Source organism: Gorilla gorilla, chromosome 11 (assembly GCF_029281585.2).
Source record: "Gorilla gorilla gorilla isolate KB3781 chromosome 11, NHGRI_mGorGor1-v2.1_pri, whole genome shotgun sequence".
NCBI lineage: Eukaryota > Metazoa > Chordata > Mammalia > Primates > Hominidae > Gorilla > Gorilla gorilla.
Window position 1 is genome coordinate 125,870,986 of NC_073235.2, and position 27,445 is coordinate 125,898,430.

General features: G+C 41.1%; 2 long non-coding RNA genes across 2 annotated transcripts; one reads left to right on the forward strand and one right to left on the reverse strand.

The window, feature by feature from the left end:
- The first annotated feature begins 5,917 nt into the window (after positions 1–5,917).
- LOC134756683 (uncharacterized) lies at positions 5,918–14,041 on the forward strand. Its single transcript, XR_010129711.1, has 2 exons — positions 5,918–6,034; positions 10,649–14,041. It is a non-coding gene; the product is annotated as an uncharacterized lncRNA (long non-coding RNA).
- Positions 14,042–15,881: 1,840 nt separating this feature from the next.
- Positions 15,882–27,429, reverse strand: LOC129532183 (uncharacterized). The gene is made up of 3 exons (XR_008677828.1): positions 27,355–27,429; positions 21,179–21,207; positions 15,882–16,001 (listed from the first exon to the last, which is right to left on the reverse strand). It is a non-coding gene; the product is annotated as an uncharacterized lncRNA (long non-coding RNA).
- Between the last annotated feature and the right edge of the window lie 16 nt (positions 27,430–27,445).

Consider the following 27,445-nt stretch of genomic DNA (forward strand, 5'->3'; position numbering starts at 1 on the left):
GGTCCGTGATGGCTTAGGTCTTTGATTAGAGACTTAAGTCAGCAAGCTTGGAAGGAAAAGATGCCTGAATTTAATTTTGTCTTTCCATGGCAATGGCTGGCTTTGACTTCTCTTCAGTGGTACTTCTGGTTGTTCTGTTGGAGTTTTTGATTTCCCAAACCAAAGTGAGGGGAGACCATGAAAGTACCTAAGCCCAGACTGCAATATCAATAAACATCCTCAAAGCATTTGTAGGCAGGTGGTAAATGATTTACCTTTGAGTTATAAACTACTAGAAGAATGCTTGTGTGTATAGGAAGAGGACTTCAGGAGCTTGCCTAGGCATGTCATCTTTCTAGGTTTTGCTGGGACTGCATGAAGCCAGATTTCAAGTTCTTTTAGCAGTCCCACTGACAAGATTGGGTTATCTCAAAAAAGGCAGGCAGATTCCCATGATGCAGGAGCCCTTCACAGAGAGATTTTGTTGGGATGACAGCCATTTTTCTCACCAAATTCCAGCCTGGCTTCCGACTGTTACCAGCGGCAAATCTGTGGGAGTCTGCAGCAAACTTGAGTCTTGCCTCCTCAGAGGAAAGAATTTGACTGACGGGAAGAAGTAAGTTTAAGGCAGAGGGAAAAATCAAGGCAAGTTTTTAGAGCAGGAGTGAAAGTTTATTAAAAAGTTTTAGAACAGGAACAAAAGGAAATCAAGTACACCTGGAAGAGGGACAAGCGGGTGGCTTGAAAGATCCTAGTGCCCTGTTTGGCCCTGGGCTTGGGGTTTTATGCAGTGGCATGGTTCTGGGGTTTGTTTCTCCTCCCTTGATTTTTCCCTTGGGGTGGACTGTGCACACGCACAGTGGCCTGCCAGCACTTGGGAGGGGCTGCATGTTCAGTGTGTTTATTGCATTTGTGCACATGTTCACTTGAGGCATTTTTCCCTTACCAGGTGAGTGTTCCCAGAGGAAGGTCATCTACTGGTTAAACTCTGCCATTTCACCTCTTCATGCACATCCTTGAGCCTGCTTGCCCTGGTCTTGAGATCTTATTGGGAAGCTGCTGATCACCAGCTTCAGGTGTTTTCTATCTATTGAGAGAACTTTTTTTTTTTCTGGCACTGGCTATGACAAATTATTATTTTACAGAGAGAGTCTAACAACCAACTGCCTGATCATCCAGGATGGTTACCTGACATTCCTAAGGGAGGAGGGCCTCTCTTGCCCTGCTCAAGTCTGCCTAATTATCTACTCTGGCTCAATGTGCCACTGCCCTCTTGCTTAGCATGAGGCTTTCCTTTTCTCCAACTCATATTTGAAGGTCCTTCTTATTCAAAATTTGATCCAAACATCAGCAGTGTCTAACTGGGGATTTGTTGGAAATGCTTTCAGTTAATCTACAGATTTTGAAGTTCTGTTAATTGCTTCAAAAGATGGAGGAAATCCCAACATCAGAGAGTTTTGACACTGTTAGTCACTCACTGGTTAAATAAAAATGTTATATTTAAACCCCTATTTTGGGAGTTGAAACATAGAACATTATTTGAAAAGTTATACATGGGCTTCAGATATATTTTGCACCTAGTTTCATTTTTCTGGAATTTGCAGAAGGGATTATTATGTGATTCTAGGGGCAGAAAAAAAATTTCACAAATTTCACTCACGTCCATGTGAAGAGACCACCAAACAGGCTTTGTGTGAGCAATAAAGCTGTTTATTTCACCTGGGTGCAGGTGGGCTGAGTCCGAAAAGAGAGTCAGCGAAGGGAAATAGGGGTGGGGCCGTTTTATAGGATTTGGGTAGGTAAAGGAAAAAGTGGGGTTGTTCTCTGAAGGGCAGGAGTGGGGGTCACAAGGTGCTCAGTAGGGGAGCTTTTGAGCCAGGATGAGCCAGGAGAAGAAATTTCACAAGATAATATCATCAGTTAAGGCAGGAACCCGCGATCTGGATGTGTATGTGCAGGTCACAGGGGATATGATGGCTTAGCTTGGGCTCAGAGGCCTGACATTCCTGTCTTCTTATGTTAATATGAAAAATAAAATGAAATAGTGGTAAAGTGTTGGACAGTGAAAATTTTTGGGGGATGATATGGACAGATAATGGGCGATGTTTCTCAGGGCTGCTTTGAGCGGGATTGGGGCGGCGTGGGAACCTAGAGTGGGAGAGATTAAGCTGAAGGAAGATTTTGTGGTAAGGGGTGATATTGTGGGGTTGTTAGAAGAAACATTTGTCATTTACAATTATTGATGATGGCCTGGATACAGTTTTGTATGAATTGAAAAACTAAACGGAATAAGAGAAGAAGAAAAACAGGTATTAAAGGACTGAGAATTGGGAGGACCTAGGACATCTGATTAGAGAGTGCTTAAGGAGGTTCAGCATAGCCTTGCCAGCAAAGATTATTTATTTACTTTAAGAGTTAAGAGTGGCGGTTTGGGGATAGCACCAGGAGATATCAGCTGTGATGGCTTGGAGAAACAGTGTAAACCGGCAGTGTAAACAAGAGCAGGGCATGTATGAGTAGTTAAGAACGGTGAATAGGAGTATGACTAGACAGAAGATAGTAGACATGACAAGTTTTTTGGGGCACAGTCCAAGTTGGTCTGGTGTCTGGAATGAGACTGGGGCCTAATAAAAAGGAATGTCCATACAAGAGCGCAAATGGGCTGTACCTTGTAGCATTCTGAGGACAGGCCTGAATTCTGAGAAGGGAAAGTGATAAAAGTATTGTCCAGTCCTTTTTAAGTTGGTGTCTGAGCTTGGTGAGGTGTGTTTTTTGAAGACCATTAGTCTGTTCTACTTTTCCTGAAGACTGAGGACTGTAAGGGATATAAAGGTTTCACTGAATACTAAGAGCCTGAAAAAATGCTTGGCTGATTTGACTAATAAAGGCCAGTCTGCTATCGGACTGTATAGAGGTGGGAAGGCCAAACCGAGGAATTATGTCTGACAGAAGGGAAGAAATGACCGTGGTGGCCTTCTTAGACCCTGTGGGAAAGGCCTGTACCTATCCAGTGAAAGTGTCTACCTAGACCAAGAGGTATTTTAGTTTCCTGAAGCGGGGCATGTTGAGTAAAGCTAATTTGCCAGTCCTGGGTGGGGGAAAATCCCTGAGCTTGATGTGTAGGGAAGGGAGGGGGCCAGAATAATTGCTGAGGAGTAGTAGAACAGCAGATGGAACACTGAGAAGTTATTTCCTTGAGGATAGATTTCCACGATGGAAAGGAAATGAGAGGTTCTAAGAGGCAGGCTAGTGGCTTGTACTATAGCATAGCCTGCCTTTGCTGGTGTGTGGTGATTAGGCCTGGTGGAACCGCCATCAATAAATCAAGCGTGATCAGGGTGAGGAACAGGAAATAAGGAAATGTGGGGAAATGGGGTGAACGTCAGGTTGGGGTGGATCAGTGTGGGGAAAAGAAAGAGAGATCAGATTGTTAATGTGTCTGTATAGAAAGTAGACATAAGAGACTCCATTTTAATCTGTAACCCTACCCCCAACCCTGTGCTCCCTGAGACACGTGCTGTGTCAACTCAGGGTTAAATGGATTAAGAGCTGTGCAAAATGTGCTTTGTTAAACAAATGCTTGAAGGCAGCATGCTCGTTAAGAGTCATCACCACTCCCTAGTCTCAAGTACCCAGGGACACAAAACACTGCGGAAGGCTGCAGGGACCCCTGCCTACGAAAGCCAGGTATTGTCCAAGGTTTCTCCCCATGTGATAGCCTGAGATATGGCCTTGTGGGAAGGGAAAGACCTGACCGTCCCCCAGCCCAACACCCGTAAAGGGTCTGTGCTGAGGAGGGTTAGTAAAAGAGGAAGGAACGCCTCGTTGCAGTTGAGACAAGAGGAAGGCATCTGTCTTCTGCTAGTCCCTGGGCAATGGAATGTCTCGGTGTAAAACCTGATTGTATATTCCATCTACTGAGATAGGGGAAAACCACCTTAGGGCTGGAGGTGGGACATGCCGGCAGCAATACTGCTCTTTAAGGCATTGAGGTGTTTATGTGTATACATATATAAAGCACAGCACTTAATTCTTTACCTTGTTTATGATGCAGAGACCTTTGTTCCTGCTGACCTTCTCTCCACTGTTATCCTATGATCCTGCCAAATCCCCCTCTCCGAGAAACACCCAATAATAATCAATAAATAATAAGGGAACTCAGAGGCTGGCGGGATCCTCAGTATGCTGAACACAGGTCCCCTGGGCCCCTTTTTCTTTCTCTATACTTTGTCTCTGTGTCTCTTTCTTTTCCAAGTCTCTTGTTCCACCTAATGAGAAACACCCACAGGTGTGGAGGGGCAACCCACCCCTTCAGATCAGAGAGATGCAATCATGAGGGTCAGGTGTGGTATCAGGAATAATGTGGGATGCTGGATTGAAGTCCCGGCCAGGAATAATGGTAACTGTAGGAGACTCAACGAAGAGTGAGTACAGCTGAAGGAGCCAGGAGCAGAAAGTACATGCATCAGGTGTGAGGAAGAAAATAGATTTTGGAAATTATGAGAGCTGTAGAGAGTTAGTTGAGCATAGTTTGTGATTTTAAGGGCCTCTAAAAGTATTAGGGCGGCAGAAGCCACTGCATGGAGACATGATGGCCAGCCTAAAACAGTAAGGTCAAGTTGTTTGGACAAAAAGGCTACAGGATGCGATCCTGGTCCTTGTGTAAGAATTCCGACTGCGCAGCCCTGCACTTCAGCTGTGTGTAATGAAAAGGGTTGGGATGAGTCAGGGAGAGCTGGGGTTGGGGCAGTCTCTAAAGCTGTCTTCAAGGAATGGAAAGAGGAGTGGGGAAAGGATTTAGGATCTATAGGGTCAGCTAGGTTTCCTTTTGTGAGTTTATATAATGGTTTTATTAGGATGGCAAAACCAGGTATCTAAAGGCAAAAGTATCTAACCATGCCTAGGAAGGAAAGGAGTTGTTGTTTTGTAGAAGGAGTTGGGGTTTGAGAGATTAGTCAGACATGATCTGCAGGGAGAACACGTGTGTTTTTATCAGAATTATGCTGAGATAGGTAACAGATAAGGAAGAAATTTGGGCTTGACTGAAGTAATGGGGGCTGTCTGTGAAGCTTTGCAGCAGTACAGCCCAGGTAATTTGCTGAGCCTGATGGGTGTCAGGGTCAGTCCAAGCGAAAGCAAAGAGAGGCTGGAATGAAGGGTGCAAAGGAATAGTAAAGAAAGTATGTTTGAGATCCAGAACAGAATAATGGATTGTGGAGGGAGGTATTGAGGATAGGAGAGTATATGGGTTTGGCACCATGGGGTGGATAGGCAAAACAATTTTGTTGATATGACATAGATCCTGAACTAACTTGTAAGGCTTGTCTAGTTTTAGGACAGGTAAAATGGGGGAATTGTAAGGAGAGTTTACAGGCTTTAAAAGGCCATGCTGTAGCAGGCGAGTGATAACAGGCTTTAATCCTTTCAAAGCATGGTGTGGGATGGGATATTGGCATTGAGTGGGGTAAGGGTGATTAGGTTTTAATGAGATGGTAAGGGGTGCATGATCGGTCACCAAGGAGGGAGTAGAGGTATCTTATACTTGTGGGTTAAGGTGGGGGGATACAAGAGGAGGATGCAAAGGAGGCTTTGGATTGGGAAGAAGGGCAGCAATGAGATGTAGCTGTAGTCCAGGAATAGTCAGGGAAGCAGATAATTTAGTTAAAGTGTCTCGGCCTAATAAGGGAACTGGGCAGGTGGGGATAACTAAAAAGGAGTGCTTAAAAGAGTATTGTTTAAGTTGGCATCAGAGTTGGGGAGTTTTAAGAGGTTTAGAAGCCTAGCTGTCAATACCCACAACAGTTATGGAGGCAAGGGAAACAGCCCGTTGAAAAGAAGGTAATGTGGAGTGGGTAGCCTCCTTATTGATTAAGAAGGGGACGGACTTACCCTCCACTGTGAGAGTTACCTAAAGCTCAGCATCTGTGATGGTCTACAGGGCTTCCGAGGCAATCGGGCAGCATCAGTCTTCAGCCACTAAGCCGAGAAGATCTGGGAAGGAATCAGTCGGAGAGCCTTGGGCCAGAGTTCCAGGGGCTCTGGGAGTGGCTGCCAGGTGAGTTGAACAGTCCAATTTCCAGTGGGGTCCCACACAGATGGGACATGGCTTAGGAGGAATCCCGGGCTGCGGGCATTCCTTGGCCTGGTGGCCAGATTTCTGGCACTTGTAGCAAGCTCCTGGGGGAGGCGGTTCTGGAGGAATGCCTGGCTACTGTGGTTTAGGCATTTGGAAGTTCTTGTATGCTGGAGATGTGGCTGGGGTTTGTCTCACAGTGGAGGCAAGGAATTGCAACTCAAAAATATGTTGCTACTTGGCTGCCTCTACTTTATTATTGTAGACCTTGAAGGTGAGGTTAATTAAGTCCTGTTGTGGGGTTTGAGGGCTGGAATTTAATTTTTGGAGTTTTATTTAATGTCGGGAGCAAATTAGGTAATAAAATGTATATTGAGAATAAGATGACCTTTTGACCTTTTAGGGTCTAGGGCTGTAAAGCGTCGTCTCAGGGTTGCTGCCAAATGAGCCATGAACTGGGCTGGATTTTTATATTTGATGAAAAAAGAGCCTAAACACTATCTGATTTGGGATAGAGAAAAAGGAGCATTAACCTTGACTATGCCTTTAGCTCCAGCCACCTTTTTAAGAGTAAATTGCTGGGCAGGTGGAGGAGGGCTAGTCACGGAACTTAACTGTAAGGTGGACCCAGTGTGAGGAGGGGAGGTGATAAAAGGATTATAGGGTGGAGGAGCGGAGGCTGAGGAAGGATTGGGACCTAGCTCGGCCTGGCGAGGAGGGGAGAGGTCAGATGGGTCTGTAGAAAAGCAAGATTAGAGAGACTCAGCGATGCTTGGGGTTGGGACTGAGGGGACAGGTGGGAGGGAAAGAAGGAAGATTTGGGACGAGTTGCATTGGGAGCAGAGACTAGGGAGGCACCGATGTGTAAAAGAATGCCTGGACGTCAGGCATCTCAGACCGTTTGCCTATTTTACGACAAGAATTATTTAGATCTTGTAGGATGGAAAAATTGAAAGTGCCATTTTCCGGCTATTTGGAACTACTGTCGAGTTTGTATTGGGGTCAAGTGGCATTGCAGAAGAAAATAAGATGCTTAGATTTTAGGTCAGGTGAGAGTTGAAGAGGTTTTAAGTTCTTAAGAACACAGGCTAAGGGAGAAGAAGGAGGAATGGAAGATGTAAGCTTGCCCATAGTGAAGGAGGCAAGCCCAGAGGAAAGAGAGTACAGACACGGAGAAGGGGTGGGGGTTCTTGCCTTCCAGAAAAGCAGAGAAGGGTTTGGGGCACAGAAATAAGGGGTTGGGGTGCAGAGATAAGAGGTTGGGGCACAGAAATAAGGGATCAGGGTGCAGAGATAAGAGGTCGGGGTTCCTGTCCCTCCCTCAGAAAAGCGGGACTTGCCACTAAGGGTGAAGGAGAAGGGGTTGAGGGGTTCTTGCGCCTCCCCTAGAAAAGCAGAGAAGGGGTAGAGACACGGAGATAAGGGTTTGGGGTTCTTGCCCCTCCCCCAGAAAAGCAGGACTTGCTGCTAAGGGTGAAGGACCAAAGCAGGCATCCCTGTGTGGTCTGACACCTCTGAAACCTGGGCGAATAATCAGAGAGGCATCCCTGCAATGATTAAACACCGAGGGAAGGCTGCCTTCCCTAGTCCGTGACCGGCACCAGAGTTTTGGGTCTCCTTTGTCTCTACCAGAAAATGAAAGGAATTGAAATTAAGAGAAGGGAGAGATTGAAGTGTGGCACCAAGATTGAAAGGAGAAAGAGGCTGAGGGATAGTGAGGGAGGTTGGGGAAGAGAGTAAAAAGAGGCCGCTTACCAGATTCGAAATTGGTGAGATATTTCTTGGGCTGGTCGGTCTGAGGACCTGTGGTCGTAGTGGATCTTTCTCATGGAGCAAAGAGCAGGAGGACAGGGGATTGATCTCCCAAGGGAGATCCCCCGATCTGAGTCATGGCACCAAATTTCACTCGCGTCCGTGTGAAGAGACCACCAAACAGGCTTTGTGTGAGCAATAAAGCTGTTTATTTCACCTGGGTGCAGGTGGGCTGAGTCCAAAAAGAGAGTCAGCGAAAGGAGATAGGGGTGGGGCTGTTTTATAGGATTTGGGTAGGTAAAGGAAAAAGGGGGATTGTTCTCTGGTGGGCAGGAGTGGAGGTCACAAGGTGCTCAGTAAGGGAGCTTTTGAGCCAGGACGAGCCAAGAGAAGGAATTTCACAAGATAATGTCATCAGTTAAGGCAGGAACAGGCCATTTTCACTTCTTTTGTGGTGGAATATCATCAGTGAAGGCAAGAACCGGCCATCTGGATGTGTTTGTGCCGGTCACAGGGGATATGATGACTTAGCTTAGGCTCAGAGGCCTGACAATTTGTTTAGGTTCTACCATAGAGAGTTTGTTTTAAGTTAGCAGGGCTATAAAATTAGCTTTATGTTGCCAGTGGAGAAAGGATTTGCAAGGGAAAATAGTCACAATAGCAATAACATGCAGTGCTTATTATTGTCATAAGTATATTGTCATAATTATTATATTATACTAAATATGATAATTATATGCCAGGCACATAGTAACTACCCTATGAGATAGGTACTATAATTATCACTGATTTACAGGTGAGGACACCAAGGGTCAGTGTGGTTTAATAACTTTCGCAGTCACCTAACCAGGAGGTGGGACAGCCAGGATTCAAACTCGGAGAATCTCGGTCCAGTGTCTGTCCCTTTAGAATCATCTTATTAAGATGTATCTCAGCTGTATTTTTAGCGTGGAAATGTAAACTTTTAAAGTTTCTATCAGAGGGGTCCAAAGAGTTGTGGCCATTTTAAAGAAAAGCTAAAAATCTTGATATTCGCCTGGAATTTATGGATCTTTAAATGTTGGCAATTAATTTGAATTGCTTTTAAAAACTCACTTCGGGGGCTAAATTATCTAAGGCTGCCAGTTTGAGATGAATGTCCTATATAATTTCCATTTCATTAAAATCTTGATATGCTAGTCTCAAATAATTATTTTTCTATTTCTTAAAATCTTCATCTGGCGCTTCACCAGGCAACATTTTGTTAACTTATTCTGGTAAAACAATAAATGGTTTATACCTAAACATAATAACATTGCATTTCTTCAAGTTATATTTTATATTTGACCATCTTAGTAGTCCAGGTTGGCCTCAGCTTTCCCCAGGGTCAGAATTCAGGGTGTCTGACTACTTTCAGAGGCCCTGAGGGCATGAAGGTTGCTGGGAACCTTCATGAAAGGTCATGAACAGTACATGAACGGGTTGGCCAGTGAAAGCTCCCTTTGGGCCCCCAGCGTCTACTTCTGACATCGTTTTTCCTGGGGCAGGACATTTCACACAGTCCCCCGCTGCTCCCTGGAATCTGGGACTCCTGCTTTCTTGAAGGAATGCCTTGTTGTGTAAGTGAACCCACAGGGAGGCAGCGGCAGGAAGCATTCTTCACAGGAGGCTCCTTTGAGGACCCAAAGCTGGCCTCTAGGAGGGGTCAGGACTGAACTTGAGTTTGTCTGTGTTGAGACCTTAGGAGACTCCATGATTTCTGTGTCTTCTAGATCCTGAACTGTCAACCACCATGAGTCTGTTGATCCTTTATCTGACACTTCCCCAGTTCCCTGTTCTGTTACTGGAAAGCTGTTCTGTTACTAGAAAGGGATCCAGAACCAGACCCCAGGAGAGGGTTCTTGGATCTTGCGCAAGAAAGGATTCAGGTCAATCTGTAAAGTGAAAGCAAGTTTATTAAGAAAGTAAAGGAATAAAGAATGGCTTCTCCATAGACAGAGCAGCCCTGAAGGCTGTTGGTTGCCCATTTTTATGGTTATTTCTTGATTATATGCTAAACAAGGGCTATGTTTTTTATGCCTCCCCTTTTTAGACCATACTGGGTGAGTTCCTGATGTTGCTATGGCATTTGTAAACTGTCATGAAGCTGGTGGGAGTGTAGCAGTGAGGACAACCAGAGGTCCTTCTTATTGCCATATTGGTTTTGGTGGGTTTTGGCTGGCCTCTTTACTGCAAGCTATTTTAACAGCAGGTCTTTATGACCTGTATCTTGTGCCGACCTCCTATCTCATCCTGTGACTTAGAATGCCTAACTGTCTGGGAATGCAGCCCAGTAGATTTCAGTCTTATTTTACCCAGCCCCTATTCAAGATGCAGTTGCTCTGGTTCAAGTGCCTTTGACAGTTCTTTACCCAGGCCTCTTCCAGTTTCCTCTCTCACTCAATGGAATTGTTCTTTACCAATTCCACAAACAAGCCTGAAACCTAGAATCTGCCCCTGACATTTCTTGCGCTTGCCTCCTACAGTCAACTTTCCTCAAGTCCTAGGGATTTTACCCTCTACCTCTGGAATCTTTATTTCTCTCATGCTCATTGCCACAGTCATATGCCAGGTGACCATTATATCTTGTCAAAGGGTTTTTCACACATTCTGGCCCTGCTCTAGTCTGTTCTCCCCAAAATGTAAAGGGATCATTAAACATGCAAATGTGGTTATATGACCAGCTTCACCTCACTATCCTACAGGGGTCACAGCCAGGCACTCCACAATCTCATTGCCCACCACTCACCCCATCGTGGACTGCCCTGATTAGCTAAGCATGGCTATTCCTACGTTTATGGTAACGGGAGTGTTTTCTGTCACCAGGTAGGAGGTGGGCTGATAGCACAAGCATTGGAGACCAGAATCAAGAGCTACCATACAGTTGGGAAAACTGGCTAGCCATATGCAGAAAACTGAAACTGGACCCCTTCCTTACATCTTATACAAAAATTAACTCAAGATGGATTAAAGACTTAAACATAAGACCTAAAACCATAAAAACCCTAGAAGAAAACCTAGGCAACACCATTAAGGAAGTAGGCATGGGCAAAGACTTCATGACTAAAACACCAAAAGCAATGGCAACAGAAACCAAAATTGACAAATGAGATCTAATTAAACTAAAGAGCTTCTGCACAGCAAAAGAAACATCATCAGAGTGAGCAGGCAACCTACAGAGTGGGAGAAAATGTTTGCAATCTATCCATGTGACAAAGGGCTAATATCCAGAATCTACAAAGAACTTAAACAAATTTGCAAGAAAAAAAAACAACCCCATAAAAAGTGGGCAAAGCATATGAACAGACACTTCTCAAAAGAAGACATTTATGTGACCAACAAACATATGAAAAAAAGCTCATCATCACTGGTCATTAGAGAAATGCAAATAAAAACCACAATGAGATACCATCTCATGCCAGTTAGAATGGTGATCATTAAAAAGTCAGGAAACAACAGATGCTGGAGAGGATGTGGAGAAATAGGAATGCTTTTACACTGTTGGTGGGAGTGTAAACTAGCTCAACCATTGTGGAAGGCAGTGTGGTGATTCCTCAAGGATCTAGAACCAGAAATACTATTTGACCCAGCAATCCCATTACTGGGTATATACCCAAAGGATTATAAAACATTCTACTATAAAGACACATGCACACGTATGTTTATTGCAGCACTGTTCACAATAGCAAAGGCTTGGAACCAACCCAAATGCCCATCAATGGTAGACTGGATTAAGAAAATGTGGCACATATACCCCATGGAATACTATGCAGCCATAAAAAAGGATGAGTTCAGTCCTTTGCAGGGAGATGGATGAAGCTGGAAACTATCATTCTCAGCAAACTAACACAAGAACAGAAAACCAAACACTGCATGTTCTCACTCATAAGTGGGAGTTGAACAATGAGAACAGTTGGACACAGGGAGGGCAACATCAGACACCTGGGCCTGTCAGGGAGTGGGAGGGGGCTAGGGGAGGGATAGCATTAGGAGAAATACCTAATGTAGATGATGAGTTGATGGGTGCAGCAAACCACCATGGCACATGTATACATATGTAACAAACCTGCACATCTGTACATGTATCCCAGAACTTAAAGTATAATAAAAAATTAAAAAATAAAGATGTCATGGGTGGTGAACAAAAAAACAAACCAAAAAAAGAGCTACTATACAATCTCACAGGTAAGACTGGCCTTGTAGTAAGAAAGTTGGTCTCATGTTGACTTAGTGGAGAATGCTACCTAGAATTTTTCTCATCATAGTCTGATTTCTCATATAGTTCTGTCTGCTGCAAGATAATATATTATTTGAGCTGATTTGTCTAACAGTTGTATTTCAGTGTAAATTAATTAATTAATTGCCATTCTGGTTTACACATTACCCCTGTGATCTTGGTAAGAAGTGTCTGTCTTTATGGACAGTTTCCCTTCTCAAGATGCTAACAATTCAGAGTTCTTAGCCTGCAAATCCTATCTGAATATCCATGAATTCACCTGTGGGGGCACCTTACCAGAAGGCCAAAGAGCAGTATCTCAGTGACATCCTCACCTCACCTTATAACTTCTATTTGACCTTTGATATGTAGTAGATGTGAGTAAGGATTAAACAGAAATTAGAAATGTGTCCCAAACAGTCAGAGTCCATATATCATCCAGAGTGGGCCTCAGAATTCCAAAAATTTTCCTCTGAATGTCTTCCTCTTGCTTTTTCCACTCTTTGTCCTTTTGTAGGTATAACTCCCCAGGGGGCTGTAAACTGTGTCTGTCTCATATATTGCTGTATCCTGAGTGCTGAGCCTGGTGATTACACATCAATAGTAGCTCAGTAGATATTGGTAGAATAAATGAAGGAAGGAAGGAAGGAAGGAAGGAAGGAAGGAAACCCTGACATTTTCCATTCTGCCTTTTCTTCTACTCCCCCTCTACCTAGGCAGAAGTAATTTAAAAATCCCAGTTTTCCTAGATTATAGATGCAAATTTCTCCCACATATTTGTGATATGTCTTACTATTGATGGGTGTTGAAATGCCAAACAATCCAGTTATTTCCATTGTGCTACTGGGACTTGTTCTGCAGGAGCATAGCAATGGCTGCTTTGATTATTCCACACCCTTAAGAGAACCCTCTGTTTTCCTCCAAAAATTTAGTCAGGTGGTTGAATTACTTGGCTTCCTTGAAGACTTCTCTGTTGTCAGGTTTTCCTTCTGAAAGGAAAAGCTTCATTAAAATTAGATGAAGAGCACACAGCTTCCTGTTGTTAAACTGTCAACCCTGGCAAAAACAGTGGTGAAGGCAAACCAAAGCTTTCAAGAGAGCGTGTTCTTGAAGAGAGCATGTTCTTGCCGGCTGAACTAATGAAGTGCAGACCCCCTGCTGAAGTCTCAAGTAGATTGCCAGTTCACACAAATGAGCTGAAAAATACCATTCAGTTTTAATTGTGACATTTCTTTTGCGAGGCAGTTCCTTTCGCTGGGTTTTTGCTTTTTTCTTGTTTTTGTTTTTGATTTTTTACAAAAATTCTTGACGAATAAAAAATGAAACCAGCAGGAATGTTCTTTAAAGAGCCCAAGAAATGGTTTTGAGAATGCACTGACACTTGAAACATGGGAGAAATCATTATTTTAAAATGCCCAATCCGCTTCCCTCAGTTTTGAACAAAATCAACGACAAAGCAAAACCAGTTTTCAAGTGTTATAGTAATTCGCAAAATAAATTGCAAAGAATGGCAGAGTACCATCAGGGTTCTTCAAGGGCTCTACAAACAATCAATTTGAATTTAAGTTTCTACATAGATTTTAAACTTTTTAAAGATGGTAATCTTTAAATAGTTAAATGTAACATGTTTAAAATATAACCTCATCAGAGGACTTCAATCAATGTATTTGCTTGGACTGATGGGTTCATATTTTTCCAAGTAGGAGTAAGTTATAATGCTTCTCCTGACCATTCAGTATCCTGAGACTCCAAGGCAAGTGGTGAAATGACCCTAACACTTATAAGTACTTGTCTGTCTTGAATGAGGATTTTCTTTATGCCATATTGCTAAAGGAAAACATATAAATTAATTGTAAGCTAAAACTGCAAGAAGTCTTTCACTGCCATTTATGAGCCTGGATTTATATTTTTGTATGAAAGAAAAAGGAATTGTGTTTTCATTATTTGGCTTTATAAGCAAAATGCCATAAATTTGAACCAATAAAATGAATTTATTCTAATAAGATGTCTCCTTGTTTTAAATCTCTGATAAGATGTTGTTTTAAAAAAGAATTCTATAGTTAAAAGTTATTTTAAAGACCACTTAATTATATTATCTCTATGTTATGTCTAAAACCATGAAATGACTTAGTGATTTTGTAGTGAAGCTAGTATTTGGCAATTGTTATAGGCTACCCTTTGGCTAGAATATTTTTAGTTCGTATTTCAGTTATATATTGCTATGTACCCCAAAACTCAGTGGCTTAAAACAAGTGCCATTTATGTATGATTCTGTGGGTTGACTGGGTGTCCCTTCTGCTGGTCTTACCTGGGCTCACTCATGTAGCTGTATCTGGCTGGTAGAACTGCAACCTGGGCCCAGCTGCACTCTTCTTTCTGCAGTGGCTTTTCATCCCAGGATTTTTATGGCATTGCAGTTTCAAGGTGTTCAAGAGAACAAGCCCCAGTGTACAAGCCCTTCTGAAGCTTCTATTTGTGTTACATTTGCTGATGTTCCGTTGGCCAAAGCAATTCACATGGCCAAGTCCAATGTCGACTTGGAAGGGGAATACATAAAGGCACGGATATGAAAAGGCATGTGATTCACTGGGTGCCATTACTGTAATAATTTACCATAGTTTCCAATCAATAGAATTATGAAAGACTCTCCTAAACTTTACAGTACTGGAAAACAGGGCCCACAGACTATAATACAAGAGGGAGTGTATTATAATAATGGCCTTAATGAATAACATTCTCTATATTCACGCTTATTTGCAATATAATACTGCCATTCTTCCTGTTTTGGTTGGGCTGCTATAACAAAATATCATAATATCATTATAAACAATGGAAATGTTTTTCTCACAGTTCTGGAGACTGGAAAGTTCAAGACCAAGGTGCCAGCAGATTCAGTGTTTGACAAAATCCTACTTCCTGGTTCACAGATGGTACCTTTGGGCTATGTCCTCACATTTTGGAAGGCGTGAATTCACTCTCTGGAGTCTCTTTTATAAGGCACTAATCTCAAAGAGGGCATGACCTTCAAGAATTAATAACCCTCTCAAGTCTCTACAATCTAATGCAATTACCTTGGGAATTAATATTTCAACATATCTATTTGATGGGACACAAACACTGAGACCAGAGCACTTTCCATTGAGTGGTAGATACTATTTCTCCACCTTGAATCCTAGTTAGCATTCTAACTTGCTTTAACCAGTAGAATGTGGCTGACATCATGTTTTGGAAGCTCTGGAGCCTAAGCCTCAAGATACCTTGAAGCCTCTGCCTTCACTTTCTTGGAACTTAGATGCCATATAAAGGTGGGCTAATCTACTGAATGATGACGAACCATGTGAAGAGAGAGGTCCCAGACTTCCAACCATTCCCATCAGGGCCTCAGACACATGCACGATGTCAACACAGACTCTCCAGCTCCAGCTGACCCACCAGATGAATACAACCACAAGAGCAAGCCCATGTGAGACCACCCAGCCATCCCAGGGATTTGTGAGAAATGATGTTGAGGTGTTTGTTACTTAGTGATAGATAACTGGTATGGGGGTAAATATTAACTCTTATTCGTTCCTTATATGAACCATATGAAGCAAGCATTAATTTTCCTCTTTTACAAAAAAAAAAAAAAAAAGAAACTGAGACCCAGAAAGTTTGAATCTCTTGCTGAAGGTCAGACAGCTAAATAACTGAGAGGATACACATTTGCTGACTTGCAAACTCATAGTCTTTCTATAACACATTGAATTTGGAAGATTTAAAACCTGTCTTTTTCAATCTGAATAAAGATGAGCGATTTCAGTCTAAGTTTCACTTTTTATCCCTTTGAGCAACATTACCCTGAAAGTGGATCCTTGGTGTTTTCTCCTTTGGTGGAATGCTTTCTCTTTCTTTGACTGATTGTTTGCCCTAAATTTTAGAAAATCCCACAGGCTTCAGAAATGGAAGAGTGAGGTGAAATCATCCCTAGGAAATAAGACAGCAGTTAGAATTGTATGGTTAAGTTAATCTTAACAATGAAAGAATTACTAAAACTTTTCTTCAGAAAATCAGCTAGAAACATTTCAGTAACCATGATATTCTGTTCTAGAATATTTCTACCTCATTTTTCTTCTGTGTTTTGATTTTGATGGGATAGCCTAAGTTTCTAAGTTATTTTTTGAGATTTTGGATTTAATACAGAAGCAGAAATTTGTCACAGTAAGGGAGGAGGCCACCCCTCATATCATCCTATGCCCAATTTCTGCCTCCAAAGAAAGAAGTAAAAACTAAAAGGCAGAAATGAAATCCACAGGCAGACAGCCCGGCGCCGCACCCTGGGCCTGGTAGTTAAAGATCGACCCCTGACCTAATTGGTTATGTTATCTATAGATTACAGACATTGTATAGAAATGCACTGTGAAAATCCCTGTCCTGTTTTGTTCTGATCTAATTACCTGTGCATGCAGCCCCCAGTCACATACCCTGGCTTGCTGAATCAATCACGACCCTCTCACATGCACCCCCTTAGAGTTGTGAACCCTTAAAAGGGACAGGAATTGCTCACTCAGGGAGCTCGGCTCTTGAGACAGGAGTCTTGCTGATGCCCCCGGCTGAATAAACCCCTTCCTTCTTTAACTCGGTGTCTGAGGAGTTTTGTCTGCGGCTCGTCCTGACACAACAGAAGTAGGTATAGTCCAATGACAGAAACGGGACTACTTCTATTTGTAAAATATTCATTGTTTTCCAATGATGACAGCCATTACAGCAATGCAGAGCATATTTTGGAGACTCCAAAAAAATGTGGAAGGCATAAATAAGGATGAGCATATTTGGTGACAGGGCCATCAAGACACTGGTGAGTCAAACTTGCGTGATCCAGGCTCTTACACTCAGTGACTCAAATTCACCAAACCCATTTTGCTCCTGAAGGCCATGCTCAGAGAATCAAATTCACATGCAGAGAAAGAGAAAATACTTCCTTTGTTATTGAATTTTTTTCTACAGGCACATCGGGAGCACATTTTTTTCTAACCACGTAAGACACAGCAGAGATAAACACTTCTGAGTATTGCTGAGAGAGAAAGTGAATTTAAGAAAGTTATGTTAATTTTGAACAAGAGGAATTAATTTCTGTTTTTGGAGAAACTTGAATCAGAAAGTGGCTCTAGATACTAACAAGAGTAAAAGAAGAGAGAGCTCTGTTCACTACCCCCAACTCCCCTCCCTAAGAAACATATTTACATAAACAAAGCAGGGTGGGGATGGGGTAATCTATGAGTCAATAGGATCATGTCCATCAGCTTCCAGCAAATGAAAGTCCATGAAAATGCTTTTTCCTTTCTCTTTTTAAATGTACTTAGTTAATTGATCATTTTAGAATGCGATACAACTCAAAAGGTGTTTAATGTGCTAGGAACAAAGGGTCTTTAAACATAAAGAGTCAGGATGACTACTAGAGGCACCCAGCACTAGCCTCCTCCACAAAGAAGGACTGAAACAGCCAGTAGGTAACCACGCACTGAATAGGGGCTTAGGGTGTCTAAGAGAGAACACTGAAACTTAGCAGGAAAGTGACAGGGAACCTCCCAGGCACAGAAGGAAAGGGAAACAATGCAGCTGACCTGGCTGGGGTTGGCTTGGAGCTGGGAAAAATGCTCCATTGTGGGGTAAAGGTAAGTGAGAGATCCCTAGTGGTCCACATTCCCACCACAGACTCCTGCAGTCCTAGCTATGAGAGAGTCCCTTAGACCTCATGGGCCCTAAGACTAGTATAGGGCACTGCCTGGGGTCCATGAGACAACATTGTTACAGACAGGACATTCTCTCCACATCCCACATCACCTCCCAAGACCTAAGCAGCTGCAGTGCATTGGCATTTGTGAGCCCAACACTTACCAGACTACATGCTGCCCTGGGCCCCAGCAACCCCTGCATCTCCACATCCATGAAGCCCCTCTGACATCCCCCCATGTCCATCCAAAGAACTATAGCATTACAATGCTGGCTGGACCTAGCAGCGCAGCCAGGTCTCAGCATTCCAGCCCTCTCAGAGTGCTAACCCTTGGTAAACAGGTGATGCAGTGCAACAGGGAGGCTGCCCCTGGGACAAAGGGAACCAAAGCATGGGCTCAACAGAGCTTGAGAGCTCTGCCTCTTCTGGGCTGCTGCCACTAACTGCAACCCTGCCTCCTATGTGCTTGCATGTGCCTTCATGGAACCTAGGGACTGAACTTCCCAGACACTGTCCTGGGGCTTGAGGACAAATCTCACATCCACTCCTGACAGCGCCATCCAGAGACCTTGAGAACAGGCTTGTACCACCTTTCTCCACCAGCACCCAAGTATGCGATCTGGGGGTCTGGGGATCAAGCCACCCTGCCCAATACTGCTGGTGCCCATATGTGCCATTCAGGGGACTAAGGACAGGCCGATCCCATGCACCATTACCACTGCCAGTGCCCAAGTGTGCCATTTGGGGGTCTGGGGATTGTCCTACTCTCTCTGCCACCACAGGTGCCCATGCACAGAATCTGTAAACCTGAGGGCAGTCTTGCCTAGCCCACTGCCACTGCTGCTGGCACTCCAGTGCATCATCTGGGGAACTGAAGATTAATCCTCTCCACCCACTGCTGCTGGCACCCATGCACATCTTCAGGGAGCCTGACAACAGGGCCTCCTTGCCAACCACTGCTGGTGCCTGCACAGGCCATCCAGCAGCTTGAGTACAGACCCGCTTCACCCACTGCCATTTCTGCTGGTAATTCCATGCACTGTCTGTGTGCCTGGAAACTGCTCTGCCCTGCTCATCACTGCTAGTGGCTGTGCACACTACTGAGGGGCCTAAGGACAGGTCTGCATTGCCTGCTGCTGGTGCTGGCACCTACATACATCATCCGAGGGTCTGGGGATTAATATACCCAACTGGTGTCTATGCAAGCCTCTTGGGGCCTGAGGATGGACCCACTCTGCCTGCCCCCACCCCATGTGCATGTTATCTGGGGGCCTGGGGATAGGGCTACCCTGTCCACTGCTGGGGCCCCATGAGTTCTTGGAGGACTACAAACTGGCCTGCCCTGCTTGCAGCTACTACTGCCACTGGCAATCACCCATGTGCACCACCTGGAATCCTGGGAACTGGCTTGTATAACCCACTGCTGCCACTACTGGCTCCCCGTGCATGGCTACTGCTGATGCCATGCACACAGCCTGGGGGCACAAGGACAAACCCAACCATCCAGCCTGCTGCTGCCATCACTGACAACTGAGCAAGCTGCCTGGAAACCTAAGGACTGGCCCGCCCAGCCTTATTACCACAGGTGCCCACATCTATTGCTTAGGTGCCTGAGAACTAGCATGGCCAACCCACTGCCACCACCACTGGTACCTGAGGACTGGAACACCTGGCATCCCTGTCCCCAGCAAAGCCTTGCCACAGCCTCCACTAAAAAACACAGCCTAAGCCACTAGGGAACTCAGAGACACTACTGATACTGATTACAGCCAAAGAAATCATATAGAGAAGACACTACTATACCCATCCAGAATAAAAGTCAAATGTTAATTACAGATACATCTATGGGAAAAACTTCTTCCCTACAAAAGCCAATCCACAAAATGGGAAAAAGTAGCTGTTACACCAGGTGTGCAGATGTCAATGTAAAGACACAAGAAACACAAAAAAAGCAAAGAAATATGACATCTTCAAAGAAACACTGTAATTCTCCAGTAATAGATCCTGATGAAAAGGAAATCTATGAAATGCCTGAAAAAAATTCAAAATGGTTATATTTAAAGGAACTCAGTGAGATGCAAGAAGACACAGATCAATAATACAAAGAAATCAGAAAAACAATGTATGATACAAATGAGGAATTCAACAAAGAGATAGACATAAAAAAGAACCAAACAAATTCTAGAAGTGAAGAATTCAATGAATAAAATAAAAATACAAGAGGTTCAACAACAGACCATATTAAGCAGAGGAAAGAATTTCTGAATTTGAAGACAGGTCTTTCAAAATAACCCAGTCAGACAAAAGAGAAATTAAAAGAAAAAATAATAATTTTATAACTTTAATATGGGCCATCATAAAACAACCTAATATGAATTTGGGGAGTTCCAGAAGAAAAAATGATGGGCAAAGTCATAGAAAACCTATTTAATAAAATAATGGCTGAAAATTTCCCAAGCCTTACAAGAGTTAGAGACAACCAGATACAGGAAGCTCAAATATACCCAAATATATCAACCAAAAATGTCTTCTCTGAGGCACATTATAGTCAAACTGTAAAAAGTCAAAGACAAAGAGAGAATTAAAAAAAAAAGCAGGACAAATGCATCAAGTCACATATAAGAGAATCTCTATCAGACTAACAGCAGATGTTCTCAGCAGCAACCTTACAGGCCATGAGAGAATGAGATGATATATTCAAAGTACTGAAAAAAAATCCTTTTGCAAGCAAGAATACCAAACCCAACAAATACATCCTCCAAAACTGAAGGAGAAATAAAGTCATTCCCAGACAAGCAAAAACAGGGAATTCATCACTAGTAGTCTGGCTCTACACAAAATGTTTAAGGGATTCCTACACCTGGAAGCAAAAGGATGATATCTACTATCATGAAAACACATAAAAGTGTAAAACTCATGTACATAAATACACAAATGAGAAAGGGAAAGGAGTCAAATATTACTGCTGCAGAAAACAAGCAAATCACAATGACAAACAATAAGAGAGGAAGAAAAGAGCAAATGATATATGAAAGAATTAGAGAATAATTAACAAAATAGCAGGAATAAGTCCTCACCTATCAATAATAACTTTGCATGTAAATAGATTAAATTTTATGCTTAAAAAATATAGACAGGCTAAATAGACTTTTAAAAAACCTGATTCAACTATATGTTGCCTACAAGGCACTCACTACACATGTAAAGACACGTGTAGATTGAAAGCAAAGAAACGAAAAAAAAATTAAGTTGGTGCAAAAGCAATTGCGATTTTGGCCATTACTTTTAATGCTATTAATGGCAAAAACCACAATTACTTTTGCAGCATAATGGCATTAAAAGTAATGGCAAAAACCACAATCACTTTTGCAGCAACCAACTACATTCATGCCAATGAAAACAAAAGGTGAGCAGGAATAGCTATACTTACATCAGATGAAACAGGATGCAAGTCAAAATCTGTAAAGAGAAAGGAGATCACTATATAAAGTAATTAATTCAGCAAGAGGTTATAACAATTCTAAATATATACTTATCCAATACCAGAGCACCCAGATACATAAAGCAAATATTATTAGATCTAAAGGGAAAGATAGACTACAATGCAATAGTAGTTGAGAACTTCAACACTCACTCTTAGCATTGGACAGGTAATCTAGGCAGAAAATAAACACAGAAATGTTGAATTTAAACTGTGCCATAAATCACGTAGACCTCACAGACATTTACAGAACAATTTATCCAACAGCTGCAAAATACACATTCTTCCTATCAGCACATGGAGTGTTGTCCAGGACAGACAATCTGTTAGGCAGCAAAACAAGTCTCAACAAATTTGAAAAAATCAAAATTATGTCTGAGGGCTCTGTTCTGTTCCATTGGTCTATATCTCTGTTTTTGTACCAGTACCACGCTGTTTTGGTTAGCCTTGTAGTATAGTTTGAAGTCAGGTAGCATGATGCCTCCAGCTTTGTTCTTTTGGCTTAGGATTGTCTTGGCAATGCCGGCTCTTTTGGTTCCATATGAACTTTAAAGTAGTTTTTTCCAATTCTGTGAAGAAAGTCGTTGGTAGCTTGATGGGGATTGCATTGAATCTATAAATTACCTTGGGCAGTATGGCCATTTTCACGATATTGATTCTTCCTATCCATGAGCAGGGAATGTTCTTCCGTTTGTTTGTATCCTCTTTTATTTCGTTGAGCAGTGGTTTGTAGTTCTCTTTGAAGAGGTCCTTCACATCCCCTGTAAGTTGGATTCCTAGGTATTTTATTCTCTTTGAAGCAATTGTGAATGGGAGTTCACTCATGATTTGGCCCTCTGTTTGTCTGTTATTGTTGTATAAGAATGCTTGTGAGACACAGGAAGGGGAACATCACACACAGGGGCCTGTCGTGGGGTGGGGGGAGAGGGGAGGAAAAGCATCAGGAGATATACCTAATGTAAATGACGAGTTAATGGGCGCAGCACACCAACATGGCACATGTATACATATGTAACAAGCCTACACTTTGTGCACATGTACCCTAGAACTTCAAGTAAAAAAAAAAGAATCAAAATTATGTCAAGCATTTTCTCAGGTGACAATGGAATAAACCTAGAAATCGGTAGTAAGAGAAATGTTGGAAACAATACAAATACATGGAAACTAAACAACATGCTCTTGAATAACATTGGGTCAATGAAGAAATTAAGAAGTAAATACCAGCCTGGCCAATATGATGAAAGCCTGTCTTTACTAAAAATACAAAAATTAGTTGGGCATGGTGGTGGACACCTGTAGTCCCAGCTACTTGTGAGACTGAGGCAGGAGAATCGCTTGAACCCGGGAGGAAGAGGTTGCAGTGAGCTGAGATCACATCACTGCACTCCAGCCTGGGTGACAGAGTGAGACTCCATCTCAAAAAAAAAAAAAAAAAATAGAAAGAAAGAAAAAGAAAAAAAAAGAAGTAAATAAAAAAATTTCTTGAAAAAAATAAAAAATGAAAACATCACATACCAAAACCTATGGGATACAGCAAAAGCAATGCTAAGAGGGAAGTTTATAGCAATAAGCACCCACATCAAAAAGTAGAAAGACTTCAAATAAACAACCTAACAATATACCTCAAAGAATTAGGAAGGGTATTACAAACCAAACCCAAAATTACTAGAAGGAAAAACATAATAAAGATCAAAACAAGACTACCCAAATTAGAGAATAAAGAAACAAAACAAAAGATCAATGCGACAAAGAGTTGCTTTTAGAACACATAAACAAAATTGAGAAAGCACTGGTTATACTAAGAAAAAAGGACAGAAGACCCATATAAATAAAATGAAAAAGGGAAAAGGAAACCTTAAAATTAATACTACAGATACAGATACTAATACTACGGATACTGATACTAATACAAAGGAACATAGAGATTACTATGAACAACTATCTGTTAATAAATTGGAAAATCTAGAGGGAATGTATAAATTCCTGGACACACTCAGCTTACCAAGATTGAACCAGGAAGAAAGAAAATCTGAACATACCAATAACAAGTAGTGAGATTGAATCAGTAATAAAAAGTCTCTCAACAAGGAAAGTACAGGACCAATGGTTTTATTGCTGAATTCTACCAAACATATAAAGGAGAACTAGCCCTAATTCTTCTCAAACTATTCCAAATAATTCAAGTGGAGAGATTTTTTTTTCTAACTTATACTATGAGATTAGCATTACTTTGATCCCAAAACCAGACAAGGACAGAACAAAAAAGAAAGCTGGCCAATATCTGTGATGAACGCAGACATCAAAATTCTTAACAAAATACTAGCAAGCCTAATCCAACAATATATTAAAACAGGAATGTAGCATAATTCATTGGGATTTATCCCAGGAATGCAAGGATGGTTCAACATATGCAAATCAATAAGTGTGATACATCACATCAACATAATGGAGGACAAAAACCATATGATCATCTCCATAGATGCAAAAAAAGCATTTGATAAAATTCAACATCCCTTTATAAAAACTCTCAACAAATTAGGCACAGAAAGAATGTACCTCAACATAGTAAAGGTCATGTGAATGGGGAAAAGCTGGAAGACTTACTCTAAAAATTAGAACAAGACAAGGATATCCACTTTTACCACTCCTTTTCAACATAGTACTGGAAGTCCTAGACAGAATAATCAATCAAGAGAAAGAAATAATTAGAAAAGAGGAAGTCAAATTGTCATTCTTTGCAGATAACATGATCTTATATATAGAAAAGCCTAAAGGCTCCACCAAAAACCTCTTAGAATTGATAAATTCAGTAAAGTTGTGGGACCCGAAATCAACCCACAAAAATCAGTTGTATTTCTACACATCAATAACAAACTAGCTGAAAAACAAATCAAGAAAGCAATCTCATTTATAATAGCTAAAGAAAAATTAAATACTTTGTTAAATAAATAAATTTAAGCAAGGAGGTAAAAGACTTCTACAAGAAAAACTACAAAAAAACTATTTAAAGAAACTGAAGAGGACACAAACAATTGGAGATACATCCCATGCTCATAGATCAGAAGAATTAGTGTTATTAAATTTTAACATCTACAGATTCAATACAATTTCCATTAAAATACTAAGGACATTTTTCAGAGAAATAGAAATAACAATCCTGAAATTTGTATAGAACCACAAAAGACCCTGAATAGCCAAAGCAATAGTGAGCAAGAAAACAAAGCCAGAAGCATAAAAATACCTGACTTCAAAATATACTACAAAACTAATAATATCACCCCAGTAAGAATGGTTATTATCAAAACGGCAAAGAAAAACAAATGCTGGAGATAATGTGGAGGAAAGGGAATTTTTATGCACTCTTGGTGGAAATGTAAATTAGTATGTTCATTTTGAAAAATAGTATGAAATTTTCTCAAAAAACTAAAAATAGAACTACTACATGATCCAGCAATCCCAGTACTGGGTATTTATCCAAAGAAAAGGAATCAGTATATCAAAGAGATACCTGCACCCCCATGTTCATTGCAGCATTATTCACAATAGTCAAGACATGGATTCAACCTAAATCCCCATCAACAAATGAATGCATAAAGAAAATGTGGTGGTATACACAATGGAATACTATTCAGCCATAGAAAATAATGAAATCCTCTCATTTGTAGCAACATAGATGGAACTAAAGGACATTATGTTAAGTAAAATAAGCCATGCACAGAAAGAAAAACACTGCACATTCTAACACTGTGGGAGCTAAAAAAGTTGATCTTATGGTTCTTATGGATGTTTTGGAGATTAGAATGATAGTTACCTGAGACCAGGAAAGGTGGAGAATCAGGTGAAAAGAAGTCGATTAACGGACACAAACATACAGTTAGATAGAAACGGCAAGTTCTACTGTTTGATAGCACAGTAGGGTGACTATAGTTAACAATAATTTATTATATATTTCAAAATAGCTAGAAGATTTGAAATGTTCCCAACACAAAGAAATAATAGATGTTTGAGTTTATGGATATCTTAAATATCCTGATTTGATCATTACGTGTTGTATACATGTACCAAAATATCATATGTACCACATAAATATGTTCAATTATTATGTACCAACAAAAAAAAAAGAGAAGAGTTCTACTATTTTTCAATAAACTCTCTTATTCTGTCAAAAAAGCATATTATAATGTTATATTCCCTTCCCCCATGCAAGGAACAGAAAACGTGCCATGAAGTGCTAACAGTTCCTAATGAATGTTGTAGTGTCCATAAAATTAACAAATTAACAAATTGTTTTAGTTTACATTAGGGTTCATTTTTGGTGTTGTACATCTATGGGTTTAGAAAAATGTGTAAAGCCATGCGTCTTCCATTATAGTATACTGGATGATAATGATGTGTCAGTGTAGGTTCACCAATTACAACAAAATTTAACCAAATTTTCAATTTTTAATATTATAAATTGCACTACAATAAACAACTTGCACATACGTCTTTGTGCATTTGTCAGATTAATTCATTAGGATACATCCTAAGAAGTAGGATGTCTAGGTCAAATAAAATATGCCTGTTTGGAGGCATTTATGCATATACCCAATTGCCCATCATGATAGTGATATCAATTTACACTCCCTTTAGTCATTTGTCCTTAGATTCTTTTAAATCTTGGCCAATCTGATAGAATAAGTAATTGTGTCTCATTTTTGTTTAAATTTGTACTGCTTAGATTATTGATGAGGCAGAATATAGTTTTGTGTATTCATCAGCCATTTGCATTTGTGTGTGTGTATGTGATTTCCTCATTTAGTTATTTAACAATTCTAGGAGATAATTCAAACTACCTTTGGCTATGTAAATCAATCTGAAAATTTCCCCAAAATTTTATGTTTTTACCTTATTTAAATCTGTTTTTTCTTGTCTGATTCTTACGAAAAGACTAGGAATCTACTATTCACCAAAACAAATTATTTGGTATGAAAAACAGGCTTTTCCAACAGGTTTTGACCTCTCCTCTTTTGTTTTTTTGTTTTTTTTTAATACAGTGCAAAGCAGCACTTTCAAAATTTGACAGGACAATAATAATGCTTGTTGAGGTTTTGGATGGGGCAAAGGCTGTGGCAAAAGAGAGGAAAATCTGGTTGAAGAAATGGGGGGGATATTAATAGGCAAGCTGTCTCAAACTTGTTTTTTAATCACAGAATCATTTTTTTAACCTCTTTGCATTTGTGATGGTCACATGTAAACGGCAACAAACAGTAAGACTAGACCTATGCCAACCTTTCATGCACTGTTTGAAAAATCAGCTCAAAATGCGTGCCCTGCAAATGGTGTGTCAGAAACGTCGTCATTTCATGTGAAACATGAAATAATGATAATAATTATTATTACTTGTATATTAGGGTTCTCCAGAGAAACAGAACCAATAGCATATATATGGAATACTATTATGAAATACTAATATATATTATTATGAATATATATTATATAGTATGATAAATTAATATAATATGTAATAATATATATTAAGGACATAATGTATGTTATAGAAATAGGCTCATGCAATTATGAGACTGAGAAATCCCACAATCTGCCCTCTGCAAGCCGAAGAACTAGGAAGGCTGGTGGTATAATTAAGTTCAAGTCTGAAGACTTGAGAACCAGAATGTCGACATCTGAGGGGAAGAGCAAATGGGTGTTACAGCTCAAGAAGAGAGAGCAAATTCATCCATCTTCCGCCTTTCTGTTCTATTTGGATCCTTCTGGGTCCAGTGGATTGGATGATGTTCACTCACGTTGAGGAGGGCCATCTGCTTTACTCAGTTCACCAGTTCAAACACTGATCTCTTCCAGAAACACCCTCACAGACACACCGAGAAATAATAAGCTATCTGGGTGCCCCTTAGCCCTGTCAAGTTGACACATAAAACTAACCATCACATTACTCAGAAATGTATCTCTGAACGACTTATATTTACTGAGTTAAAGGAGCTTCCTTTGAGATGCCCACTTTCTCAATACAGAAGCAGGACTACAAGCTGAAATGTTAAAGCTGGAAGAACCTTTGAAGCACCTCCCTCACCTCAGTTTCCCTACCTGTGTAATGATGGTTGTGTATAAATGAAATATTTTACCTTGGTTCATATAATTTAGAGTAGGAGAAGCCCAGCGATTCCTAAATAGAAACTCCACAGGTACTGCCTTTGTAGCAATACCCATGGTAGC